The 13,100-nt window shown below is 43.3% G+C and overlaps 1 long non-coding RNA gene across 1 annotated transcript; it reads right to left on the bottom strand.

Moving 5' to 3' along the window:
• Nucleotides 1-10,347: 10,347 nt before the first annotated feature.
• LOC119297881 lies at nucleotides 10,348-12,511 on the bottom strand. Its single transcript, XR_005145749.1, has 3 exons — nucleotides 12,402-12,511; nucleotides 11,932-12,323; nucleotides 10,348-11,355 (listed from the first exon to the last, which is right to left on the bottom strand). It is a non-coding gene; the product is annotated as an uncharacterized LOC119297881 (long non-coding RNA).
• Nucleotides 12,512-13,100: the final 589 nt, after the last annotated feature.

The following is a 13,100-nucleotide window of genomic DNA, read 5'->3' as shown; positions in this document are numbered from 1 at the left end:
GCTGGCACAGGTGCGGTGCGAAATGTTTAGTCCCACCTCGCTAGTCAAGGGGCGTCCGCACTGGTTTATAAGCCCCAGTGCGGTAGCTCCCTCGAGCTCCTCTCCAAAGCAGGCCTACTGGGCCTAAATGTTCTGTGCTGCCCTGTGGGCCTACTAGGCCTTTGCAGGCCTGCATCCTGGCCCAACAACAGGTTGGGTTTCTAGTCGTATGCAGGCCGCTGTGGCGCAGTAGGTGGGCTTTTTTTCTTTTTTTTTTCTTTATTTATTTTTGTTTTATTTATTTTGAGTTGTTTTTTGCTGTATTTAGAGTTTCTTTGTGAATATTTTTGCTTTAGGTACAAAAAATTACAAACTTTCTGTTAGTACCGGTAGTTTACAAATTTGAATAGTTTAAATTTTGAATTATTTGAAATTTGTGTGAATCACTAATTTGTGAATAACTTAACTTTGAAAATAGATTTTTCAGTGATTCTTTTTTCTTATGTTTAATATTAGTGTGTTTTATCATTATATTCAATTTGGTAATGCTTAGGTAATTTAAAAATGAAATGCCTTTGTAACAGATGAGTTTTCGTCCGAAACCCTGATACTTCGAAAGAGATTGTCCATTTTGTATACGAAGTGCATCCAGTTTTTGTGGTAACCCTCTCTACTTTTTTGCACATGCTATGTGGGTGAAATTATGATACCATGCCAACTTTCAACCTTTTCTGAGTTCATTTGAAATGCTTTTCAATTTCAGGGTCATTTAGCTGAAAAAATTAGTAAATGCATGAAAGAATTTGCTTGCACATAAAATTTCTTCACGTTTCAAATGCCAAAACACATAACTAGCTACCCTAACTATTACAGAGATTCCCTCCTGGGTGTGAAACACAGAAGAAAGTGATGATAGTGAAGCCGATCACATCCCAGATCTTTGGGTGTGAAACTTTTTCTTCGCGTGTGTCCCTTTGCGCCGTAGCCATGGAAAATCTTCATCATTTAACTGGATGCTCGGGTCAATATTCACTGTGAATGGAGCAATTTCATCAAACTTTTCATAATCTCCTGACATGTCTGTCTTGTCATCCACTCCCACGATGTTTCCAGAAAGAACTATGTGCCGCTTTGGCTCATCGTACGATGCATTCGCTTCCTTATCTTTTTTTGTATTGGTTTGGTAGACATGTCCTTCACATAGAAAACCTGTGCCACATTATTGGCTAGGATGAATGGTTCGTCTGCATACGCAAGATTGTTGAGATCCACTGTTGTCATTCCGTACTGGGGGTCTTCCGTTACCCCGCCTCATGTCATATTGACCCATTTGCACCGAAACAAAGGGACCTTCAAACCACGTCAATAGTCAAGTTCCCATATGTCCTGTATATAACCATAATATGTTTCCTTTCCCGTCTTGGTTTCTGCATCAAAGCGGACACCACTATTTTGGTTGGTGCTCTTCTTATCTTGGGAGATCGTGTAAAATGTATTACCATTTATCTCGTACCCTTTGAAATTCATTATATTCGAAGATGGTAACTGGACAGCAAGTACAGGTCATCTTCAATAGAGGCGTCATGCATGATACGTGTCTGCAACCAGCTGATGAAACTCCTGGTTTGTTCACGTGTAATCCAGTGATCAGACCGCTCCGGGTGTTTGGAGCGTAGAAAATTCTTGTGTTCATCCATATACGGAGCCACCAAGGCAGAATTATGTAGAACTGTGTAGTGTGCTTCAGTGAGAGAATGTCCGTCCATACATATTATTTATTCCCCTCCTAGCGGGCCTTTTCCATCTAGTCTGCCCTTATGCCGCGATTCAGGAACACCAATCGGCTTAAGGTCAGGAATAAAGTCAATACAAAACTCAATGACCTCCTCATTTTCATGGCCCTTGGAGATGCTTCCTTCTGGCCTAGCACGGTTATGAACATATTTCTTTAAGACTCCCATGAACCTCTCAAAGGGAAACATATTGTGTAGAAATACAGGACCCAAAACGTTAATCTCTTCACATAGGTGAACTAGGACGTGCGTGATGATGTTGAAGAAGGATGGTGGGAACACCAACTTGAAACTGACAATACATTGCACCAAATCATTCTCTAACCTTGGTATGATTTCTGGATCGATTACCTTCTGAGAGATTGCATTAAGGAATGCACATAGCTTCACAATGGCTAATCGAACATTTTCCGGTAGAAGCCCCCTCAATGCAACCAGAAGCAGTTGCGTCATAATCACGTGGCAGTCATGAGACTTTAGGTTCTGGAACTTTTTCTCTGCCATGTTTATTATTCCCTTTATATTCGACGAGAAGCCAGACGGTACCTTAATACTGAGTAGGCATTCAAAGAAGATTTCCTTCTCTTCTTTGGTAAGAGCGTAGCTTGCATGACCCTGATGTATGCCGTCTTTTCCGTGCATACGTTGCTGGTCCTCCCGTGCCTCAGGTGTATCTTTTGTCTTCCCATACACGCCCAAGAAGCCAAGCAGGGTCACACAAAGATTCTTCATCACATGCATCACGTCGATTGGGGAGCGGACCTCTGGGTCTTTCCAATAGGGCAGGTGCCAAAATATAGATTTCTTCTTCCACATGGGTGCGCGTCCGTCAGCGTCATTCGGAACAGGTTGTCCACCAGGACCCTTTCCAAAGACCACCTTCAAATCCTTGACCATATCATGTACATCAGCACCAGTACGGTGGCGATGCTTCGTCCGATGATCCGCCTCACCTTTGAAATTCTTGCCTTTATTTCTTACAGGATGCCTGCTCAGAAGAAATCGACGATGTCCTAAGTACACATTCTTCTCACAATTAGCCAAATATATACTGTCGGTATCGTCCAAACAGTGCGCGCATGCGCGGTATCCCTTGTTTGTCTGTCCTGAAAGGTTACTGAGAGGAGGCCAATCATTGATGGTCACGAACAGCAACGCCTTTAGGTCAAATTCTTCCCCCATGTGCTCATCCCACGCACATACACCTGTTCCATTCCACAGTTGTAAGAGTTCTTCAACTAATGGCCTTAGGTACACATCAATGTCATTGCCGGGTTGCTTAGGGCCTTGGATGAGCACTGGCATCATAATGAACTTCCGCTTCATGCACAACCAAGGAGGAAGGTTATACAAACATAGAGTCACAAGCCAGGTGCTATGGTTGCTGCTCTAATCCCCAAAAGGATTAATGCCATCTACACTTAGACCAAACCATACGTTCCTTGCGTCATCTGCAAACTCATTCCCGTACTTTCTTTCGATTTTTCTCCACTGCGACCCGTCAGCGGGTACTCTCAACTTTCCGTCTTTCTCACGGTCTTCTCTATGCCATCGCATCGCCTTGGCATGCTCTTTGTTTTGGAACAAACGTTTCAACCGTGGTATTATAGGAGCATACCACATCACCTTGGCAGGAATCTTCTTCTTGGGGCGCTCGCCCTCGACATCACCAGGGTCATCGCGGCTGATCTTATAGCGCAATGCACCGCATACTAGGCAAGCGTTCAAATCCTCGTACTCACCGCGTGAAAGGGCATTTCCCTACTTTATGTTTTGGATGATGATGACAACCCTTTGTTGGTCTAATCGTGTGCTATATGCTTCAGGGTCTCGATGCTTGGGCTTCCATCGGATTGCTATTGCCTCTCGTAGGAAAAGATCGAAGACGTGTCCTCTACACTTTTATTTTCTTTGGTCGTAGAGTACCCATACTATCAAGAGGGAATCCTCATTAGGAAGCTCTGGGGGAATCTTTTCACGTACACTTTCCTCACCCCTCATTTGTCTTCCTCAGTTGTGAGAGAGAGTGTTCCCCCTATCTTTCCTTCTGTTTTCTACTCTTCCCAGCGGTTGTACCGCCCCCTGGAGCGGTTGTACCGCTGGACCTTGTCGCTCTTCAGCTTTTATCGAGCGGTTGTACCGCTGCCTCCGGGCGGTGGTACCACCACCTTGCTCAACAAAGGCTAGGGCGGTGGTTCCGGCCATGCACCGCTCAACTACCGCTCAAGGTTCTGTTTTGATGCGGTTCTCGGGCGGTTGTGGCCCGGTTGATCCGGTTGATCCTCGTTGACCGGTACCACCGGTGGTTTGAGCGGTTCTTCCACTCAGAACTTTGTCGTCCAAGAGCTCAAGGCCATGCGATTGTTCTGGTCTTGCACCGCTCAAGTACTGGTCTCGTCTCTGTTCTGAGGCGGTAGTTGTGCAGTGGCTGGGCGGTTGGTCCGGTCATTTTTCTTAACCGGTACTACCACCCAGTGGCCCGATTGTACCGCCTAGTAGGGTTCTGCAGCTACACTGTGAGTCCCGGTTGTACCGGGACAAGGACCGGTTGTTCCGTTGCGGGGCTGAAAACGCAGCAACGGCTGGATTTTTAGGGTTGCTATATAAGAGTGTTTCTCCCACCTACCTCTCTCACCTTTGACCTCTCTTACTCCACCATTAATGCACTTCAAGCTCTCTTGCCCGATCTCTCTCCCTAGCCACTCAAACTTGTTGATTTGCTAGGGATTGAAGGAGGAGACCTAGATCTACACTTCCACCAAAGGATAATTGCTTCCCCCATACTTTCTTGTGTGGATTTTGTTACTCTTGGGTGTTTGAGCACCCTAGACGGTTGAGGTCACCTCGGAGCCATATTCCATTGTGGTGAAGCTTCGTGGTTTCGTTGGGAGCCTCCAATTAAGTTGTGGAGAGAGCCCCAACCTTGTTTGTAAAGGTTCGGTCGTCGCCTTCAAGGGCACCAATAGTGGAATCACGGCCTCTCACATTGTGTGAGGGCGTGAGGAGAATACGGTGGCCCTAGTGGCTTCTTGGGGAGCATTGTGCCTCCACACCGCTCCAACGGAGACGTACTTCCCTTCAACAGGAAGGAACTTCGGTAACACATCCTCGTCTTCACCGTCTCCTCTCTTGGTTATCTCGTACCTTTACTTGTGCAAGCTTATTTGTGTTATATCTCTTGCTTGCTTGTGTTCCTATCCTTGCTGCATCATATAGGTTGCTCACCTAGTTGCATATCTAGGCAACCTACTTTGATGCAAAGTTTAAATTGTTAAAGAAAAGCTAAAAATTGTTAGTTGCCTATTCACCCCCCCTCTAGTCAACTATATCGATCCTTTCACCGCGGTAGAGGATGCAATCATTAGGGCATGCATGTATCTTCTGAACCTCTAACCCTAGAGGGCAGACAACCTTCTTTGCTTCATACGTACTGCTGGGCAATTCGTTGTCCTTTGGAAGCGTATTGTTTATCATTACCAGCAACTTTCCAAATCCCTTGTCAGATACACCATTCTCTGCCTTCCATTGTAGCAATTCTAGTGTGGTGCCCAGCTTTTTCTTGTCACCTACGCAATTCGGGTACAACAATTTTTTGTGATCCTCTAACATGCGCTGCAACTTCTTCTTCTCCAAATCACTTGCGCAGTTTCTCTTTGCATCGGCAATGGCCCGACCTAGATCATCAACGGGCTCATCCGATGCCTCTTCTTCAGCTTCTCCCCGCATTGCTAACTCAGCTTCTTCCTGCATTACCGGCTCAGCTTCTTCCCTCATTGTTGTATCATCGTATTCAGAGAACCCATGGCCAGGATAGCTGTCGTCGTCCTCTTCTTCTTCATTGTCTTCCATCATAACCCCTCGTTCTCCCTGCTTGGTCCAAACATTATAGTGGGGCATGAAACCGGACTCAAATAGGTGGACGTGAATGGTTCTTGACGTAGAGTAATTGTGACCATTTTTACAGCCAACACATGGACAAGGCATAAAACCATCCGCCCGCTTGTTTGCCTCAGCCGCAAGCAGAAAAGTACGCACGCCATTAATGAGCTCGGGAGAGCATCGGTCATCGTACATCCATTGCCGGCTCATCTTCAATACACAGCACCGAAAACACCAAATTAATACAATACATAAAGTTCATACATAAAGATCATACAACACTTAAATGCAACAAACAAATAACTCTCTAGCTAAAGAATTTAAATGCAACAACAAATGCGATCAAGATCGCAACTAAGGTAATAATTGATCCAACAGCATAATGATACCAAGCCTCACTATGAATGGCATATTTTCTAATCTTTCTAATCTTCAAGCGCATTTTGTCCATCTTAATCTTGTGATCATCGACGACATCGGCAACATGCAACTCCAATTCCATCTTCTCCCCCTCAATTCTTTTCAATTTTTTCTTCAAATCCTCATTTTCTCTTTCAACTAAATTTAACCTCTCAACAATAGGGTCGGTTGGAATTTCCGGTTCAACTACCTCCTACATACAAATACCTATGTCAACTTGATGGGCATAATTTGTCATAAACACGAAATGCAATGAATAGTTTTAAAAGAGAATATACCACATCCGAATCATAACCCGGACGAGGGCTGACGGGGACGGATATCAAAACCATGGCACTATGTATAACAAATAACGTATGGGTAAGATAATTATACGAGTAACTATATATCCAAATCACACAAACATCAATTTTTTATATAAACTTCATGAACAAGAGGCTCACCACAAGGTGGTGCCAGTGACGGGATGTTGCGAGCGATCGATGGTGGTTACGATAGAGATTTAGAAGGTACTAAGTAAACCACACCTACATATGCAAACTAAGTGTTATTTTTGACCTCAAATTGCATATAAATCAAATACTAGCACATATATATATATAATTCCTCCCAAATTACTAAACTCAAAAATCAATCACTATATAAAGCATTGCACGAGCTAATCTAGCAATGAGAGATGAAAGGACAAAGTTGCTAACCTTTGTGATCATTTGAATGGATGGGGCCTTCAAATCTTGACAAATTTTGGGAAAATGTGTGATGAGCTTGAGAGGAAGAAGGAAAAGAACAGAGAGGAGAGGGGAAAGGGGAAGAACAGAGCGAGTTCGGGTGGACGAAGGGTCTATGTAGGACGACCTTTAGTACCGGTTCGTGATACGACCCGGTACTAAAGGTGCTGGAGGGGCCCCGGACTGACAACATCCTACCACCACTCACTTTAGTACCGGTTTGTGGCACGAACCGGTGCTAAAGGTTCGCCCCGAACCGGTACTAATGAGAGCGGCCGGCTAGCCGTTGGAACCAGCACTAATGCACACATTAGTGTCGGCTCAAATTCAAACCGGCACTAATGTGCTTCACATTTGACCCTTTTTCTACTAGTGAGAGTTTGTTGTCATGGATATTTCAAGTGCGAGATGTGCATGAATGAGGTCCTTCTCAAGAGATATGCAATGATGATAAGTGAATCTTTCAAGCGCAAGCCGTGCATAAATAAAGTTTTCCTAATAAGAGACCGCAAGACTAGAATTTTTTCATGCCCTCTACCTTAAGTGTGCCACATTCTATAACAAAGTACTTATGATACCAATGATGACGTTAGAGTACTCCAACATCGATCTACCAAGTTCCAGATGTGTATGGACAAAACTATTCAAAAGATCGTTCAATGTAAAACAAGTACTTCGTGGTCTATAGCCTAAGTGCATCACGAGCTATAGAAAAGTTCGTACAATGTTAAGACGAAAAAAGGTCTTAGACACCGATATGTCAAGTGCGATTCATGTATGAATAAAGCTCTATAAATAGGATACACAAAGACAACAAGTTCTTCGTGCCCTATGAATTAAGTGTGGCATGTCATATAGCTAAGTCCGTACACATTTACGAACGTTGTCTTTTAGTTCTTCCGCATCGATCTTTTAAAGTGATACGTGTATTGACAAAATACTTGAAAAGATTGATGCAAATTGCACAAGTTCTTCGTCCCCCACCATACTAAGTGCACCACATATTACAACAAAGTCCTTATGATACGAAGGATTACGTTAGCGTACTCCCACATCGATCCACCAAGTTCCGGATGTCTATTGACAAAGCCCTTCAAAAAAGCGTTGAACGGAAATCAAGTACTTCATGGACTATAACCTATGTGCGTCACGTGCTATAGAAAAGTTTCTACAATGTTGTGGACGAAGAAAAATGCCTTACACACCGATATGTTAAGTGTGATTCGTGCATGAATAAAGCTCCTTAAAAAGGATACACAACGACGACAAGTTCGTCATGCCCTGTAAATTAATTGCGCCGCATCATATAGCAAAGTCCTTAAAAATTTACAAATGTTGTCTTTGAGTTCTTCCGCATCGATTTTGTAAGTTGTGATACATGTAACATCCTTGCACTTGAAAAGAGTGATGCAAATGACACAAGTTCTTCGTCCCCCGGTATGTTAAGTGCGGCACGCGTTAAAGCTAAGTTCTTAGCATCTTTCAGGTGTTATAGAGTTCGTTGTCATGAATATTTCAAGTGCGAGATGTGCATGAATCAGGTCCTTCTCAAGAGATATGCACGGACCACAAGTGTATCTTTCAAGCGCAAGCCATGCATGAATAAAGTTTTCCTCATAAGAGACCCAAAGACTAGAATTTCTTCGTGCCCTCTACCTTAAGTGCGCCACATATTAAAACAAAGTACTTATGATACCAAGGATGACGTTAGAGTACTCCAACATCGATCTACCAAGTTCCAGATCTGTATGGACAAAGCTCTTCAAAAGTGCGTTGAACGGAAAACAAATGCTTCGTGGTCTATAACCTGAGTGCATCACGAGCTATAGAAAAGTTCGTACAATGTTATGGACGACGAAAAAGGTCTTAAACACCGATATGTCAAGTGCGGTTCACGTATGAATAAAGCTCCGTAAATAGGATACACAAAGACGACAAGTTCTTCATGCCCTATGAATTAAGTGCGTCGTATGATATAGCAAAGTACATACACATTTACGAACGTTGTGTTTTAGTTCTTCCGCATCGATCTTTAAAGTGTGATACGTGTATTGACAAAGTACTTCAAAAGAGATATGCAAATGACACAAGTTCTTCGCCCCCTTGTATACAAGTGCAATATGGATGGTAGATATAGGTTTTTGTAATATGAAAATATAAAAACAGCAAGGTAACTAGTAACAAAAGTTACTCATCGATCTACCAAGAAGTGCGGCACGCGTTGAAGCTAAGTTCTAAGCATCTTTTGGGTATTGGAGAGTTCGCTGTCATGGATATTTCAAGTGCAAGATGTGCATAAATGAGGTCCTTCTCAAGAGATATGCAAGGACGACATGTCTATCTATCAAGTGCAAGTCGTGCATCAATGATTTTTTTTGGTAATAAGAGAACAAAAGACTATAACTTCTTCGTGCCCTCTACCTTAAGTGTGGTACGTGTGATACTTGTATACATGTATCATATAGCAAAGTCCGTACACATTTGATGAACGTTGTCTTTTAGTTCTTCTGCATCGATCTTTGAAGTGTGATACGTGTATTGACAAAGTACTTGAAAAGAGATATGCACATGACACAAGTTCTTTGCCCCCCCCCCCCCTATATATTAAGTGCGGCATGCGTTGAAGCTAAGTTCTAAGCATCTTTCGTGTATTGGAGAGTTCTCTGTAATGGCTATTTCGAGTGCGAGATTTGCGTAAATGAGGTCCTTCTCAAGATATATGCAAGGACGACATATGTATCTATCAGGTGCAAGTCGTGCATCAATGATTTCTTTTCATAATAAGTGACCGAAATACTATAACTTCTTCGTTCCCTCTATCTTCAGTGCGCCACATACTACAACAAAGTCCTTATGATACGAAGGATTAAGTTAGAGTACTTCCACATCGATCTACCAAGTTCCGAATGTCTATGGACAAAGCTCTGCAAGAGAGCGTTGAACGTAAAACAAGTACTTTGTGGTCTATAACCTAACCGAGTCACGAGCTATAGAAAAGTTTCTACAATGGTATGGACGACGAAAAAGTTCTTACACGCCGATATGTTAAGTGTGATTCATGCATGGATAAAGCTCTGTAAAAAGGATACACAACGATGACAAGTTCTTCGTGCCCTATGAATTAAGTGCGCCGTATGATATAGCAAAGTCCATACACATTTAAGAACATTGTCTTTTAGTTCTTCTGCATGACTGCATCGATCTTTAAAGTGTGATACGTGTGTTGACAAAGTACTTCAAAAGAGATATGCAAATGACACAAGTTCTTCGTCCCCTGTATATTAAGTGCAGCACGCATTGAAGATAAGTTCTAAGCATCTTTCAAGTATTGGAGAGTTCACTGTCATGGATATTTCAAGTGCGAGATGTGCATAAATGAGGTCCATTTGCACCACCGGTGTTTCGTTCCTGGCAACACTTTAGCAATAGCCAACTCCATTGCACGGCATTGGTCTAATTTGAGAGAGATGGTCAGTATGTGAGAAGGAAGATAGGATAATAATTTAATATTCTGTATTGCTACCCTTACGAATGTATTTACCTGTTAGGATAGTTACTGTTAGGATAGTTACAGGTGCTTTACCTCCCATCAATGAAACAAATTCCTTGAATACCCACTCGAATGATTCTTGCTTCTCGTTTCTCATCATAACACCTCCTAATATTATGCTCTGGAAATGATGGTTGACACCAACAAATAGACCGAATGGCATATCGTACTGGTTTGTACGATATGTGGTGTCGAATGTGATAGAATCTCCAAAATTTTTGTATTGGTATCTACTCCTTCCATTGGTCCACATAAGGGCCTGAATTTTGCTATGGCTGTCAACAAGGACACTGTCAGCAAACATTGGGTCATTCTTCTTAAGTTCAGAGAAGAGCTCAACTGTTTTCCTGATGTCATCATCTGCAGTCTCTTAGTTCATCCTCTTGCACATATACTTGAGAGATATGTTGTTGAATGGTACACTCTCCATTGATCCAAAGAAGCTTGCGATGACACAAAAAACCTTGGTTATCCCAATGTTGTTGCTCCTCAAGTGCCTGTGTGATGGCCAATGTAGTTTCTTGCCGCACGATGATGACAAATGGTGGTTGTGTTCAGGTCTGAAATCGTGTATATACCATCCATTATCCGCTGTACGGTGTAGTCTGATCAATGCTTGGCAGTTGCATGCTACTGACTTCGTGTTTTCTTTCTTTGGCCCGTTAGGACAAATGCACAGATTAGTATGGTGGAATAACAAGGATAGCAGCCAACACAACACTTTCGGTTATTTATACTAACCGCACAACCACAAACGATGTCTTGAACGGTTCTGCTTTTCTGTGCATTTGTCCTAGATTGACCATATCGGATGCCAAACCCAATCTCCCAAGAATAGTGGTTGTAGAACTCAAATGCCTCTGCGATTGAGTCGAATACTCTTCCAATCTCAGGGGCGACCACTTGTCCAGACTTCCGTTCAACAAAGCTACGCATTGCTTTTTCAAGCGCACAAACCCTTCCCTCTTTAGACTGATGCTGATATGGTATTTCCCCACGACATATCCTGCCAAAAAATGATGTAAGGTTCTGCTTTAAAGCGGCATTTCGGTGTATAATGTTAACTGCAAGTTGTTCAATTTCTGTCAGATTATGCATTTGATTCACGTTTAAAACTATTTCAAAGTGCAGGTAAAAAATTTCCATCCCCCATGGAGGTAAGCACTTTACAAATACACTTTGGGCATGTACTGTTCCTTTTGCATTTACACAGAAATCATTATACACCTCAATCCCCGAACTTCAGAGATTCAGACAACCAATTACAACCAGAAACCACCGTACAACCCCAAAGTTCAGCATATAAATTTGGATGAAACAATACTACTACCTAGCATGCATGATTAGCGCAAACTGTTTTATTGAACATCATTTTATACGCAAGTGTAAATAGACCTTGAAACATGTCTTCATATACCCACAGTACCAACTCTAACCAATTGACAGCAAACAAGTGTTTATCCCTGCTCTAGAACAAACCAGGAATGAAGCTACAGAAAGACTGGAAAAGAAGGTAACCACCAATATGATTCAACACGAGCGTGAAAAACAAGCGTGAGATTTCTAACAAGCATGTGGTTACCTTCCTTTCCATGTACATTGGTCACTTGGAGACCGTTCTGATTGCAGCACGTCTGTAGTGTTGGTTTCCTATTCCTGCTGGTAAGAAATATCTGCCTGAATGTCTGAGATTGGAGATTGCAACGAATCATCTCCTGACCAAGTGTCTCCGCCGAAATCTCGCGGCGGCGAGTCTCGCCGGAGATCTTGGTTCTCACGATTCACTTGGCGGTGGGCCTCGGCACTCTGTGCGGATGGATCTGGTGTGGAGGAGTCGGACTGGCATTCATGTTCAGTCTCACTCCAGCTTGCCCAATCGCCGCCGCTACCGGCCAAATCAGCAACACCCCCTCCTCTTGTTCTTCTTGTTGCGTCCAACCGCGATTTGGATCTAGATCAGGGATGGAGGAGAAGCTGACCGCCCAAGCCAATGTAGAGATGAGATGCGGAAGAACAAGAACTTGAATGGATTGAACCCGGGTTTGAGCATACCTTAGAAGGAGTTGGGTGTATGATTCCGGCGAGAGGTACATTGCCGGTGGCGGCCGGTCCATCGATGGACAGCAGGGATTTCTCTCTGGGCGCTCGGGATGCACCTCGCGTTCTATCGGGGTTGTGGACGGGAACTGGGACGGGATTCAAATTTTGAAGCGTGAGAATCTCTCCAATCGGTGGGGTCATGAAGGCCGTATAGGTATAGGACTGATTCGTATCTGACACCATATGGGAGGATTCGTCTCTGTATTCAAAGCGTATTGGTTTCTAAAGCTCCGAGAGGTGGGGTCGGAGTGAAATGCCACATGGGCTGCGGGCCCGGCTGGTGTGGACCCACATGCGCTCGGCAGCGGCTGGGATATGCGGTGTGAACCGAACGCGTTAGAGAAAGCCTTTATCGTAATGTTAGCTGCTTCCTAATCGCTAACACCCCAAAACTGAGTTTTGTTTCCTAAAACTGCTCCCGGGAATGACGTGCCTTTTGTTGCGGAAAAACATTTTTGGAAAATATGTTTATTTTTCACAATTAGATTCAACAAGTAACTACGATCTTTTCTTTTAGATGGAAAATTACGATCTTTTCTGAGATGTGTTTCTGCATCGATGGCAGCAGCATCTTTATGCCACGGAAGCATTTTCCTTGATGCATGGGAGCATAATTTTGGGAAGGACGGTAAATCCCATTTTTGGCAGAAT

This window comes from Triticum dicoccoides, chromosome 5A (genome assembly GCF_002162155.2).
Source record: "Triticum dicoccoides isolate Atlit2015 ecotype Zavitan chromosome 5A, WEW_v2.0, whole genome shotgun sequence".
In the NCBI taxonomy this organism is placed as follows: domain Eukaryota; kingdom Viridiplantae; phylum Streptophyta; class Magnoliopsida; order Poales; family Poaceae; genus Triticum; species Triticum dicoccoides.
Note: the sequence above shows the minus strand (reverse complement) of the source record. Positions and strands in the feature narration are given on the sequence as shown.